At 41.8% G+C, this 13,444-nt stretch overlaps 1 protein-coding gene across 1 annotated transcript in view; it reads left to right on the top strand.

Annotated features, from left to right (window-relative positions):
* Nucleotides 1–13,444, top strand: part of rnf43 (ring finger protein 43) — a 62,005-nt gene that overhangs the window by 32,543 nt on the left and 16,018 nt on the right. The window lies entirely within an intron of this gene.

Below are 13,444 nucleotides of genomic sequence, written 5' to 3'. Positions count from 1 at the left end.
TGTGTGTGTGTGTGTGTGTGTGTGTGTGTGGATCACATTACTTCAGGTTTGCCTTCTCAAATGTTTCCCAAGCCAGTATAAAGGTGGCTGCTGAGTCACAGGGATCAGAGGAACTCACAGAAATGATGCATATCTTGTATATTTCATTAAACTAAATTCAAACAATCTGAGTATATTAACTGTACATTTTGATTTATAGTTGTTGTTATCATCATCATATACATGCATTGATGGAAGTTAACTAAGTACATCTACTGAACTACTGTACTTAAATACAATTTTGCAGTACTTGTACTTCACTTGATTATTTATATTCCCTCCTACTTTCTAAACACCCACTACTTCTCAAAGGTTATTATTATACTTGTTATCCCTCTACATTTACATGGCATCTTAAGTTACTTTGTACATTTCCCTTTTTTTAATACATATTTGAATAAACTGTTAAACAGCAATATTTTATGTTAGCAACCTAGCAGTATATAAAGGAAAAATGAGCTCCACCTGCAAAACATTTTTTAAAAGAACATGTATTGTAAACGCATCAAACGAGTGCAGACTAGAGAACAAGTAACTCAACAATGAATAATAATATACAGTATACACCTTTTTTCCGCATTAAAACTCGTGTGAATGGTTAAACCTTTCATCCAGTGTGGTCTAATCTTTCAGGCCAGGAAGAGGAGTCCCAGTGACAGGAAGTGGTTAAAGCAAGGGAAGCCCTCGAGAGAGGAATAAATCATGGCCCTCATGACAATGTTTTTGTCTCCTTGTGTCTAATTGTCAGACAGAGTAGGGGGGGACTCTGACCTCAGGCTATTCCTGCCTGCTGTTTTTTTAGAAAGGACAGGGGCTGGAAAAGTAATGGCTGCTGCCTTTTGGCTCCTTCTCCTTCAGTAGCCGAGTCCAACGTCTCCAGTTCATCAGAGACGAGCCGAGCAGGAGGAACACAGGGCAACATCTGGAAAAAATGGGAATATTTCAGCTTTTGAGAGTAAATGCAAAAAGCAGCAGGTACACAATGGACATTCTGGCTAGTACAAATGAAATGCATCAGTGTGATCAGACTTCTGGGTTTTGCTTTGATTTCTCTCCCAAAAGAAATCATTATTTGCTTGCCCGTGCCAGGAAGTAGCATGGTTGTCCTCAAAGGGATAACTTATGGTTTCTCTTTGCTAATGGACCGGCAAGGACCATGCACCTCTGAAACCACTTTATACACCTTAGATTACTTTTTTACATTTGATGCATATAAAACACACACCCTAGAGCATTCTTACGGTTTCCGATTTGAGATCAACTGTAAATCGCTGCATAAGAAGTTTAAAAACCATGTGGGGACATTTCTAAATCCGTTTTTCAGTCCTTTGAGCAAAAGGTACAGGCCTTTTCTTCCTCTCATATTCCCTCTACTTCTTGTGGGATCATTTCATCTTGAACGCAACATCTTTAAAAGTGATGTTGAAGTGGCTTTTGGCTTATCTTCCCACTTTCTATCAAGCAGCAGTGTGAACGTTCAAAATATTTATCCTGCTTTTAACTGTTAAGTGACCCCGCTGTGCCTATTAAGCTACGTCCTTCCTTCTGCACTGTAATTGTCATTCCTTCTATCTTAAGAAACGACAAGGCTAACTAACCACGTTCCTCTGTTTTTGCCTTTTTGACCCCGACGACATATGCTTTTCCCTCCCATTTCCTCTGTTGCTAAAGTTAGCCGCTGTCTTCGCTGAGCATATCAACGTGAAGATAATTCAGTAGGAAGTACTTAGCTGCTTGGAGTCCAGCAGCCTAATCACTGCCTTTCGTCTCAGTCAGTGCACTCATTACGGCTCTACTCATGATGTCATTTGTAGTTTGATTAGCTTATGTGTTCTGTCTTTTATTTTGAAATACTTGGTGTTGTGACTGCGAGGGTATTTTCCTGAGCCAGTGTCCTCTGTATCTTGTTCCTTTCATGATGATGCAGATATTAGAAGGGAAGCCACACTCAGTGTTTTTAATAAAGCTGAACAATGGGCCCTTTGTTAGGCCGTTCCCTTATCCAATGTTGTACACAAGCAGAAGCATAACCCCCCTGGCCTGCAGTGATAAATGGATAGTTTTGAACTGGGGTTGTATGAGGTGCTTACAGTACTTAGTTAGCAGTCTGCATGCTCCCTTTCAGTAGAAATAGACCATCATGGGAGCAAGGCCGACGGAACCAACAGCAAAACATCCATTAGATTTCAAATCAATATCAAGTTTAAGTTTATAGTTAGAATATGTCCACTGTTTTCCTGAAGTCTATTTTAATGCTTTCTTTAAAGTCTCCTTCGAGAAATACAGTAATTTGACAGACTTCCGTGGTTCCCGGAGGATTCATCCTAATCAGTCTTATCATCCAGTCCTAGCATCAGGTCTACTTGTGTTGTTTTAAACAGAATGTGTCAACAACGTGTGGCTAGATTGTCATGAAGTTTGGAAAATAAAAGAATAAAACATCATTCTGATGAATGCTCTACTTTGGGTCTACTTAGTGACTTATATATGTTCATTTTTATTGGGGTTATGACTAAATCCCTGCAAAAATGCCCATCATTATCATTTCTACTTTGTATAGCTGTAAGAGCAACATTCTGAAAGTGTATGATATGTTGGGTAACTTTTCCAAAATGTTGGTAGGCAGCCACGACATTTTAGAGGGTAACAGTATGTTTTCACTCAAACATTTTCTAATCAAAACAACCCTGCTTGTAGAATTCATCTAAAACGTACTCAGTAACGAACTATGGCAAGCATTGCTATCCAAAGTGTTGGCTAACAAATGGTCAACTGAATCTGGAACCAAGTTTGAGAGTGAAAATGAGCCGTCAGTTGTCATGGATGATGGTTTAGTATCTGCTGTCCAAGGACAGGAAAACAGGAAGATGAGTCTTGTGTTGTCGTCACAACAGAGAGAGCACATTCCCATGGGACTCAGACAAAGAATATTTTGGACAAGGAAAAGCCCTGAACAACAGGAATGCCATTCAAGTTTCATTCACCGAAATGAACCTCAGGCTGCTGCTTGTTGACCTCAGCTGTCCCTGAGGGCTTGTACACAATTTTCACATTTTCTGCTCATTAGTTGCAGATAGATGCTGTATTCATACAGTTATGTTGTTGATGCCAGTGTCCTCCCTTTCCCACCTGAACGAGGAAAACCTGAGGTCAGCTGGATGTGGTGCGACTTCACAGACATGGTGGAATCTGTCAACGTGGGGGGCGGGGCAGTCACTTTACTGTACGGCTGTGTACTTTAACACAATCGCTGGGGATTAGCAAGCATTCTGTAGATGCAAGCTGTTATTTCTGGGGGAGACCTTTCAGGGACTATAGTTGGCTTTGTAGGCGGCTGAACAAAGAGAGGAATACTTCAGGTTTCCCTCGCCAATGAGAAAGTGCATTCCTCTTTTTGTCACCACTTCAAAAACAAGTGGTGTGCTTAGCATTTCGCAGTCGTGTAGTTTTTGGAACACTGGTTTTGTTGACCTGTGTGAGGCACTAAAAAAACTGAAATGAAAAAACAAGTTGCATTTGACTGTTCAGGTGGGATGGAATAGGACAGCGTAGATAAATCTCAAGGGATGGATGGAATTAGTTCTCCTTGTCTAGCCGTGAGGTAGGAAAGTGTGTCTGTTTTATGTTTTTGACCTTGGGGCAAAGAGGTGAGTCTACACAAAGAAATATGGGAAAGGAATTAGACGTTAAATCAACTTAATGAGATTGGAAGACTGTTGTCACCCATCTATTCATCACATTTTACCCCTGATGGAGCATCTCGACACTACATTCCTAAGGATACAAAACAACACTAGCTCGCCCAAGGCTGCTGCTAACACAGCTGTAAACAAGCACACATTTCTATTAGCTTTTAAAATGTCCAATCGTTTTTTTATGTTGGTCTTCCATAGGTTTTAAAATCGAAACATTTACATTTTTGTTAGAGTACATATGTTTTACCATCAAAAGGCTATTTCTAGGTCTTTCCAACCATTTTTTTCCAAGTGAGTTGATGTAGGTTTCATGACATTGCTACATATAGAGTTTATATGCTTATAGTCTTACTTAGATGAGGTGGGACCAAGTCATTATTTTGCAAGTCCGAGTCAAGTTTCAAGTCTTTGCGCTCAAGTCCAAGTCAAGTCTCAAGTCAGGATGGGCAAGTTCAAGTCAAGTCCAAGTCCTAAACTTTGACAAAACGAGTCTTAAACAAGTCCTTATGTGCTTTTCAACAAATGTAATGACATCGATCAAAAGGAATAATTCTTAATAATCAAACTGTTCTTTATTAGTCACATTAATAATTTAATAATCCATTTTCTCTCTGCTGGTAAAGTAACGTGTTTTCTTCTATTTTAAGAGGGATCAGTAAGGTAAGGCTACCGTAACAGCTTGATTCAGAAGGAGTTTAATTTACAAGATCCCTGATGTTGAGGTAACCAGAATGTTTATTTCCGCTGTGTACAACATGTTATAAGGGACCCACAATCTATCTTTATGCAAGGGATAATGTGCAGCGAGGCGTTCTCTATGGGGAAAAGAACACCTGAAACTAGATTCCTCTGCCGGTGGTACTTTAACTATATTTTGATGCTAATACTTTTGTACTTTTACTTGTAACATTTTGAATGCAGGACTTTTTATTGTAACCGAGTATTCCTACACTCTGGTACTTTTACTCAAACAAGATCTGAACTTCTCCCACCTCTGACAATAAACCCTGAGTGGTTACCAAAGAGAAAACCTGCTCTGAAGGTTATTTTCATTTTACAAATCCTGCACTCAGCTTTGCTTTCTCCAATATCATTGAAATGCAGCCAGATGCTGCTTCTTTTTTCGGTTTTCGCAAATTTCTTGACTTTTTCCGACGCGCTTGCATTTAAATCCGGCTCCCCGTCTCCCTGTTGCTCTGTGTTGCTGGCCTGTACCACTACTGTACACCTACTTTCTTTGGAGCGTCTGCCCCCCACCCTTCTTTCACATAATGGTATGATCCTAGTGTGTTCTCGTATATGATTGGCCGCATGGTGGCTCAGCAAAATAAAGTCCCGGTCCTGCCTTCATGGATTCACAGCGGCTGAAGATTCTGCTCTCCCCGACTGGAGTCTGCTCTTCTAGCGGCATCTCGCGATCGGCGTGTTGGAGACCCCTGAATTAAATGATCAAGTCACCTCAAGTCACTGGGCTCAAGTCGCTGGGCTCAAGTCACTGGGCTTAAGTCCAAGTCAAGTTCCGAGTCATTGGTGTTCAAGTCCGAGTCGCAAGTGTTTTGTGATTTTGTCAAGTCGAGTCCAAAGTCATCAAATTGGTGACTCGAGTCTGACTCGAGTCCAAGTCATGTGACTCGAGTCCACACCTCTGGATGACAGTACACTCCCACTTAAGAGAGGTAAACAGGAGTAGCAGCAAAGGAATCCGAGCAATGTAATGCTGTGGAGGCCACGTTAGTTAGGAGCCAAAAGTCACACAATAACACAAACTAACTGATCGAGGCAGCAGTAAAACAGCAACACTCATGTTCTGTGAGTTAAAATGATGTTTTTTGCCAATGGAGTTTGGTGGCTTTGCAAATAACAAGTTCAGTTCCCCATTGGAAAGGGATGACAACAAGGTAAAGATGTGAAAATATTCTTAATATAGCCTACACTTAATTCAAATGTGGGAGATTTTAAGGTGGGCCTTTCTTTAGTTGGCTTTAACACAGGAGTATACATACAACCTCATTTAAAAAAAGTGCAGACTAGCCCTTTCAGTTATTTATAAACTTAGCAATGCTTAGCTCAACTCAGCTAAAGCTAATAATCACATTATTCATAAGCATTAATTGATCAGAATGTGTTGGTAACCAACATCCCTGAGTGGGTGTTTCCATCTCAAACCCCAGAAAATAACTCTTAACCTTATAACTCAATAATATACACTTCACCTTAAGGTGACCAGGAGCATTTGAACTGCAGGTCTTAAAGTTTACAGGATCACAACACAGTGAGACTCAGAGGTTAGACAGGCCGGCAGGTCGCAGCTAAACAGATGTCACCTTGAACTGCAGCATTGTTGTCGTTCAGCTCAGTTCAGTGCTGTCATCACGCAGAGCAACAAGGTGTGAGTGATTTGAAGAGAGTCTGCTTCTCTGCTGCACTCTCTCCACTCATCCTGTCACCTTAAATAGGTGGAACATTCCCTGGCCTTAAGGTGCGTACTTTACTCTTGCGGCATCCGTCTGAATATTTTCAGAGTAACACACCCCAGCTGTGGCTGCAGCTCTCATCCGCATGTCTTGTCCTCAGTGGGGTTTCTCGCCTGGTTCCAGCGTTGCTAAGCTAAACATTGACCTGTCCTCTCCTCACGAACATAAACTCTGGAAGATGTGTTATTTGCTTTGAGATGTTTTCAGAAGCTGGCTCTCTTTTCCCAGCGCCTGGCGATTAGCAGCTTGTTGCTCCCCCTTTCTCACTTTCCTGCTCTTCCCTTTTTCAAACCCCTCACATCAATGACACATAGGCTGTGTTCTGGCTCTACATAGTGACTGTAGGAATGTTGGCCCAACACATCTTTCTCTGGTTCTGCTGTCCAATTTGTGCTTGTCGACAGCACTACCGCAAAACTTTTATACACAAACAGTGAGATGTCTACAGTGCCGCTGGGTGGGAAGTACCTCTCGGAAATAGAAGCTGTTGGAATATCACCTGCATGTTTATATGTCTGGATTGCAAAATATGTCCCTATTACCAAAGTCCACATAATGTGTTTTCCAGAGTCCTACTTTTCCCATAAAACGTTAACAACATTAAAACCATGTTTTCTGGGATTGCCCTGTTATTAAGTATTTTTGAAGAGGGATATTTGAAGCCTAACAAGATATTTTCATGCCCAGGCCATATTTTTGGACTAAACGTAAAAAATAGCTGAAAAGATTAATCTTTATTGAATATATTGTAGTACACATTTTAAAGGCTTTTTTCGAGTTTGGGATGCCCAACTTTAAATAATAAGGCATTCAATGTCTTCAACAAGTCAATCACTGTTGGAGAATTCCGATAAAGCTCTTATCAAATATGAATTAAGATTTGGTTACTGTATTGTCTATTCTTTGCCCTTTTAAACCTTACACCATGTTGAAATCAGTGCAGTCAAAACCAGTGCACCTTCCAGTTTCTTATTTGTCGGAGTTCATAAACAGTGATTTTGAGACTCCTTGGCTCTGATTGGTTCTTTTCCTTTTTTATAAAAAATGACACCAGGAACACTGGCAGGAGAGATCTGAACTAGTGTCAGGATACAGTGACAGTTTTTGAAAATATGACAACAAATCAATTTAAAAAAAAGTTACCAACTGTGCCTTTAAAGTATCTGCCAAAAGTACTGTTGAATTTATGTTGGGAATTATGTTGAACCTCTATGTGTGTTTTTAAAACCGACAAAGCAGCCTTGAAAGTCGATTCGGTGTTACCTCTGCTGCTACAGTGGCTTCAGCAGCATAACAAAACTTCTTATCTCAAAATCGCCAAACTTGTAGTTGGTTTTTACAGCCGACTTCAGCAATGCTAATTTTCTAAATTGAGTTCAGTAGGTTCAGTCACATTGTTAAGGCTGCAGGGAGAACATTTTAAGTCAAAGTAGCATAACATGTTTGACAGTTTTATCACATAAATGACCCTTGAAATGAGCAAATGTACGTAATGAATGTGGATTTCTGTTCACTATTGGAAACAGTTGTTTAAATGCAATAATATGTAATAAAGCCAGAAAATGAGTTCCTCCTAAAAGAAAGAAAAGACAACTGTGAATTTGTTAATACATAAACATGCATAAACACTGTGCATGTGCCCGTGGGAGCGCCTCTGCACGCATGGCCGATTATCTGCTCCCCGAGGGCGAGCACACCACCCTCTCGCAGGGCTGCTACTGTTATTGGAGAATGCTAAGTGTTTGCATCTCAAGGCGTTCTTATTAGAGCGGCACATCTCTCACTTGTCACTTCAAAGGGAGCACGCGGCGGTCAGGGCTTCATCAGGCTGTCGTCGGGGTAGACGAAAAAATGCTGCCCTAAAAATAGAACGCAGTGTCATGCTCATAAAGACAGATGAGACCACTCTGTGCCAAATTGCTGTGATTAAAATGCTTCCATCCCAACTGGTTGGGAGACACCTTCAGCTGTGGGGGGGGGGTGATGGTTTGTTTATCTGAGGTGAGGTGGAGAGGGGTCCACGAAGAGTTTGGACTGATTTGGAGATTTTGTCACACAGAGAGAGATGTTTGTGCACTTCCTTATCACCTCAGACTTCTGAAATCACTGCTTTGAGTTCATTCTCGGTTCTCGCTCTGCCTGCAGAGCTGAAGATGTTTTTCCACATGGGGACGGTGTATAGGATCACATGATGAAAGCTTAATGGCCCTCCAGTTACAACTGTACTATATCACTGCCTTTCCCCGATGAATGAGGCGTTCATAGGGCAGTAACTTATTATTACTGCAGTATTAGTCCTTTGATCTTCAAGCAGTTTGAACCCTAGAGTTTTTTAGGGGGGGGTGGCCTGTCAAAATAGCTTTGCAGATAGGATCGGGCCTGGTCTTGCCCTGGCTATGGGGAGAGAAGGCCTGGAGGTGAACAGAGGCACCGGTGTGAAGGAAAACCTGAAAGAGGCATCACACTACTGAAGTCTCACACACCTTTGAATGGATCGGAGAAACCATTTATTATCTTATATTTAATTCCTTTTGGTTGGTTCTCAGCAAGGAGAGTGCTATGCTTACTGTAGGTTAGGTGGTAACAGACAACTTCCCCCCTAGCTTTGACAATGTTGGAGGACTAAAGAGTTTGTCGTCTACTACATATCATGGAACCTACATGTTATCATTTAATTACCTTCATAATAAATAGATTTTTCAGATCGTATCCATAAAAAAGAATTGCATACTAAAAGCCATGCTTACCCAGAAACAATCTTTTCGCCGATTGTGTCATCATTACAGCCAGTTCTCTTTTCACAGACTTCATGAAAATGTGGAACGCTGATTCTGAAGGCGCTGCCCTTGAATCCCCTCTCAAGAACTACGATAAAACACGAGATGTCGTTCTCAGCCAGGGACATTCCTCTATTAATGACAAAGGCGACTGGTAAGCCTCGTGGTGAAACATGAAGAGGGAGAGGAGAGGGGAAGAGAAAGCAGGAGAGAGTCAGAGAGGTGGAGAGGTGAATGGGTTGATTCTGAGAAATGGCGACGAGGCCAGAGGGCGACCTGCACTGTCTCAGGCTTCAAGGTCAGGTCTAACAGTTCACAACGACGACTGTTGACAGGAAAATGTGTTGCTTTGATTTGACTCTTTCTCCTCACTTTCTTTGTCGCCAGGCCCTTATGCTGCTCACATTCCCCCCCACCGCCCTGTTTGCCTTCCTACACTAATTCTCTTTCCACCCTCCCATCCTCCATCGGTGCGTCTGGCACATCCCCGTTCTCATTGTGCAGGCTGAGCCGCTGGCCCTCCTTAAGATCTGCATTAGAATGTTGTTTTTATATAGCAGCAAGCGGAGGCATGTGGAGTCTCTTTTGAACTGCTGGGCAAACAGATGGAGGTTTTCACGCTGCCTTTATGAGATTAAGTGAAACATTCCCGTAAAAAAAGACATCTCCCCATGTCCCTCCACTGTCTCCCTTTTTCTCCATCTTTTCGTGCTTTCTGTCTTTGTCTCTGCCTCTTTTGGGCTGTTTTTTTGTTCTGGCTAGCCTCAGGCTTGGGCAAGGGCAGAACGATGCTAGAAAGTAGACAGGTTTGTGTTACCAATAACTACTTCCCCAGGCAAGTGAGTGAGCACCATGCGTATCCAAGAGGAAACCAGCAAACAGGTATTGTGAGTCCTGCAGGCGAAGGGAGTGAGTTCTTGTTTCTCCTACTGAGTATGAACCTGTTTAACTCTGACTCAGGTAGGTTATTGCCAAGTGCCCCCCCCCATCCCCCTCCGCTTGGGCTTTTTAGCAGGGGTTTGACAAAACAGATTCACAGGGCAAACAGTGAGGCTCTACTCCTGAATGTAATTCACAAGGATACAATGAGACTATTTAGACCCAGATTTCCATGGGCTAAATGCCTCATAGCTATTAAGTTTGGTAATTAAAACGTTGAGGATTTTATTGACCCAAATGTCATGAAAGGCCAGAGACACATTGGTTATTATCACCAGAAATATATAATTGGTAATGTTTATTTAAATAATAATCTGTTGGGCAAGTTGCCCATTTTCGTGTTTCCCACATTTTTGAAGATCATATGACTTTTCCTCTAGACCCATCATGATGTTCACATATATGGTTTTATGTGAAATGTGTATATATATATACATATATATATATGTATATATATATATATATATATATATATATGTATATGTTATAATGTGAACTGACTCTAAGCCCACTCATACAGCAAGCCTCCTTAAGAACTTTAAATAATATCGACAGTGACATTGAACTACATTGAAGTAAATCTAAGTTGTTTTAGTCGGATGTACTTACAGTTTAAAGCATCTTGTACTTAAGTGGTTCTATTTGATGCTTTTTTGTTTAGTTTTATATTAATCCACTACATTTGTTTATTTGACGGATACAGTTTAAAGTTACAACACTACAAGTCAGGAATTTGAGTAGAAAACCTCCTACTGTAATTATGAAACATGATACACTGTTACACTAGCCGATAATATATGAAACTGCTGAAAAGCTCCACCTCAAGCATTGGCAACAGCATTCTGCTTATGAATAATATCTGACTTCTAACAGAATGTTACTGTGGTAGACTATAGTTTTACTTAAAGGTCCCATGTCATGGCCATTTCTACTGATCATAATTCCATTGTTTAGGTCTACTAAAATAGATTTATATTGCGCAATTTTCCAAACTCACATTGGTTTCTCATACAGCATCTCTGTATGTGACCCGCTCTATCAAAAAAGTCGCAACAGCTCATTTAAAAAATAAACGTGGATTTGCGTAAAAAATAGTTTTTCAGGGTTTGGGTGTTTTGTTTGATTTTATATAAACAATGTCTTGGCTTTCAGAATATGAAACTTTTATTTCCAAAAGCACACGATAAATACATTTTTGAAGCTTGTAAAGGGAAGATGACCGGCACCTCTCACTCGCACTCTACTGTTGCTCTTCCCCCTCCCTCCCGCTGAAATTATGAATGTAAGCGTATAGTAATCCTAGATAACACGGCAGGGTCCGTTACAGTTTGTTTTCATCTGATTTCAAATAAACAAAGTCTTGGCTTTCAGAATATTAAACTTGTTTCGGCAAATTCAGATGATAAATACAACTTTGAGTGTTTTCCCCGGGAAACAAACACAATACACACACAAACGCAAAAATACACACACACACACACACACACACACACAGACACACACACACACACACACACACACACACACACACACACACACACACACACACACACACACACACACACAGCGACTCTACATAAACGTGGGCATAATTCTCTAAGTCCCACCCTTAAATTAAGGAGGAAAACTCCACTTTTTTAAATGTGTTAAAACATCCGAACCATAGCCATAACAACTGGTGTAAGGACACGTCAACTACTCCTGATTTCCCCCCCATCTTCACAGGGCCAAATTAAGGAGAGGCGAACACCGAGTTCGTGTTCCCGCAAAAAGACAGTGGCTGCCCGCCGTTGGTGTCTCTGAACCGCCCTCCGGTTAAAATCTCCGGAAAGGGCCGGAAAAATTCTCCGCCTATTACAAGACAAAAGTATTTCGTAGCGACAATAAATTAGTCCGGACATTCACTCTCGGACTGTTGGGAGGATGTCCCCTCTACGTCGGGAGGAGAGGAGGGGAGGGGTAGTAAGGACGGACTCGGGAAGTAGAGTAAAGTTTGTCGAGAACATTGAGGTCCTTAAGTAAGAACCTTGTAACGGCTACGTCATTCGGCACAGAAGACGGTCTCGTTAGTGTGTGTGTGTGTGTGTGTGTGTTGTGTGTGTGTGTGTCGGTGTGTGTGTGTGTGTGTGTGTGTGTGTGTGTGTGTGTGTGTGTGTGTTGTGTGTGTGTGTGTGGTGTGTGGTGTGTGTGTGTGTGGTGTGTGTGTGTTGTGTGTGTGTGTGTGTGGTGTGTGTGTGTGTGTGTGTGTGTGTGTGTGTGTGTGTGTGTGTATCGGTGTAAACTAACTACAGTGTTTATGACTAGTAAAGTAAACTCCATTCAGTTACCACTACTAACAAATACCTTATTCCGATGGAGTAGAGACACACACTTATTATCGGTAATTTCACCTTTTGTGTCGTAGTTCCGAAGAGTTGGGGGTCCATTATGTCACAATCCCGATTGTGTACATCATAAGTAAACTGAATTTTTGTACATTTACTAATTAACCGTCTTCCACCTCCTTCATAAGTCCCACATCTGAATTTCCAGGGTACAGCACGAAAAAAGACCAATAATGGGCAGGAGAACACACAATACTTCCAAAACGCTACGTACCATTTGGCAGACGTCTCAGTGTTTGGGAGTTTCATGTGCGGACATCACTCATTTTGAGATTGGTGTCTTTCTGGACAGATACGACGGGTCTTGCGGAGCAACCTCTAAAGAGAAAAGAGGTACCAAAAGAAGGACCCGTGTCACTGCACGGGTATGGGTTTACCTAGGGTTTACCTGGTTAGAAACTCGGCAATCCAATTCCAGGCACCTAACCACGGTTAGGTAAAACCGAGTTTGACAGTGTCCTAGGTCTGGCAACTGTGGAAGTCGCGTGCTGTCGTGGGGTCCTCCTTTTATCTGAAATTCACCTGAAAGGTTTTAAAGGTTTACGTCTATGTGCCTGACTAAAAGTACCCTGGTTAGGCGCCTGAAGGAGTGGTTTATGTAGTGTGTGAGTAGAAAAGAGTCGACGTCGGGGCAGCCTAGGAGGAGGGACTCTGCCGCCCTGCGTCGATTCCCGACAACTCAGCCACACACTCGTGTGTGTGTTTGAGGGTCGGTCCTCCACCACACACACACAAGCCCGACCCAAAGTGACACAGAGCGACAGAGTGTCCCTGCAGGTGACCCGAGTATCCCTCCGCCCCCCGTCGCTCGAGGTTGTTAGACGAAGAGTTTGTCTAGCTTTAGTCAGCCGTAACTGGGCTTCTGTGTAAAACTCAACATATGTGACAACTTTCTCCTCTAAGGATCGAAAAGATTACTAATAGTCCTAAACAAAAACATGAGGTTTATATTTCGTCTTATACAGTTATATATTACTGACAGTCGGCTCAGTAGTAAAACTCTTTTCCGGAAGTTTCAAAAGAGAAGGACCTTAAGTAGCTAGACTAACTAATAATCGCCGATTATTTACTAAGTTTCATCATGCCTCCCCTTTTATAAAAGCAAAACTAATGACAGACTCCTTCGAGACGATCAT

Source organism: Notothenia coriiceps, unplaced genomic scaffold (assembly GCF_000735185.1).
Source record: "Notothenia coriiceps isolate Sejong01 unplaced genomic scaffold, NC01 NC01_scaffold00009379, whole genome shotgun sequence".
Lineage (NCBI taxonomy): Eukaryota > Metazoa > Chordata > Actinopteri > Perciformes > Nototheniidae > Notothenia > Notothenia coriiceps.
Note: the sequence above shows the minus strand (reverse complement) of the source record. Positions and strands in the feature narration are given on the sequence as shown.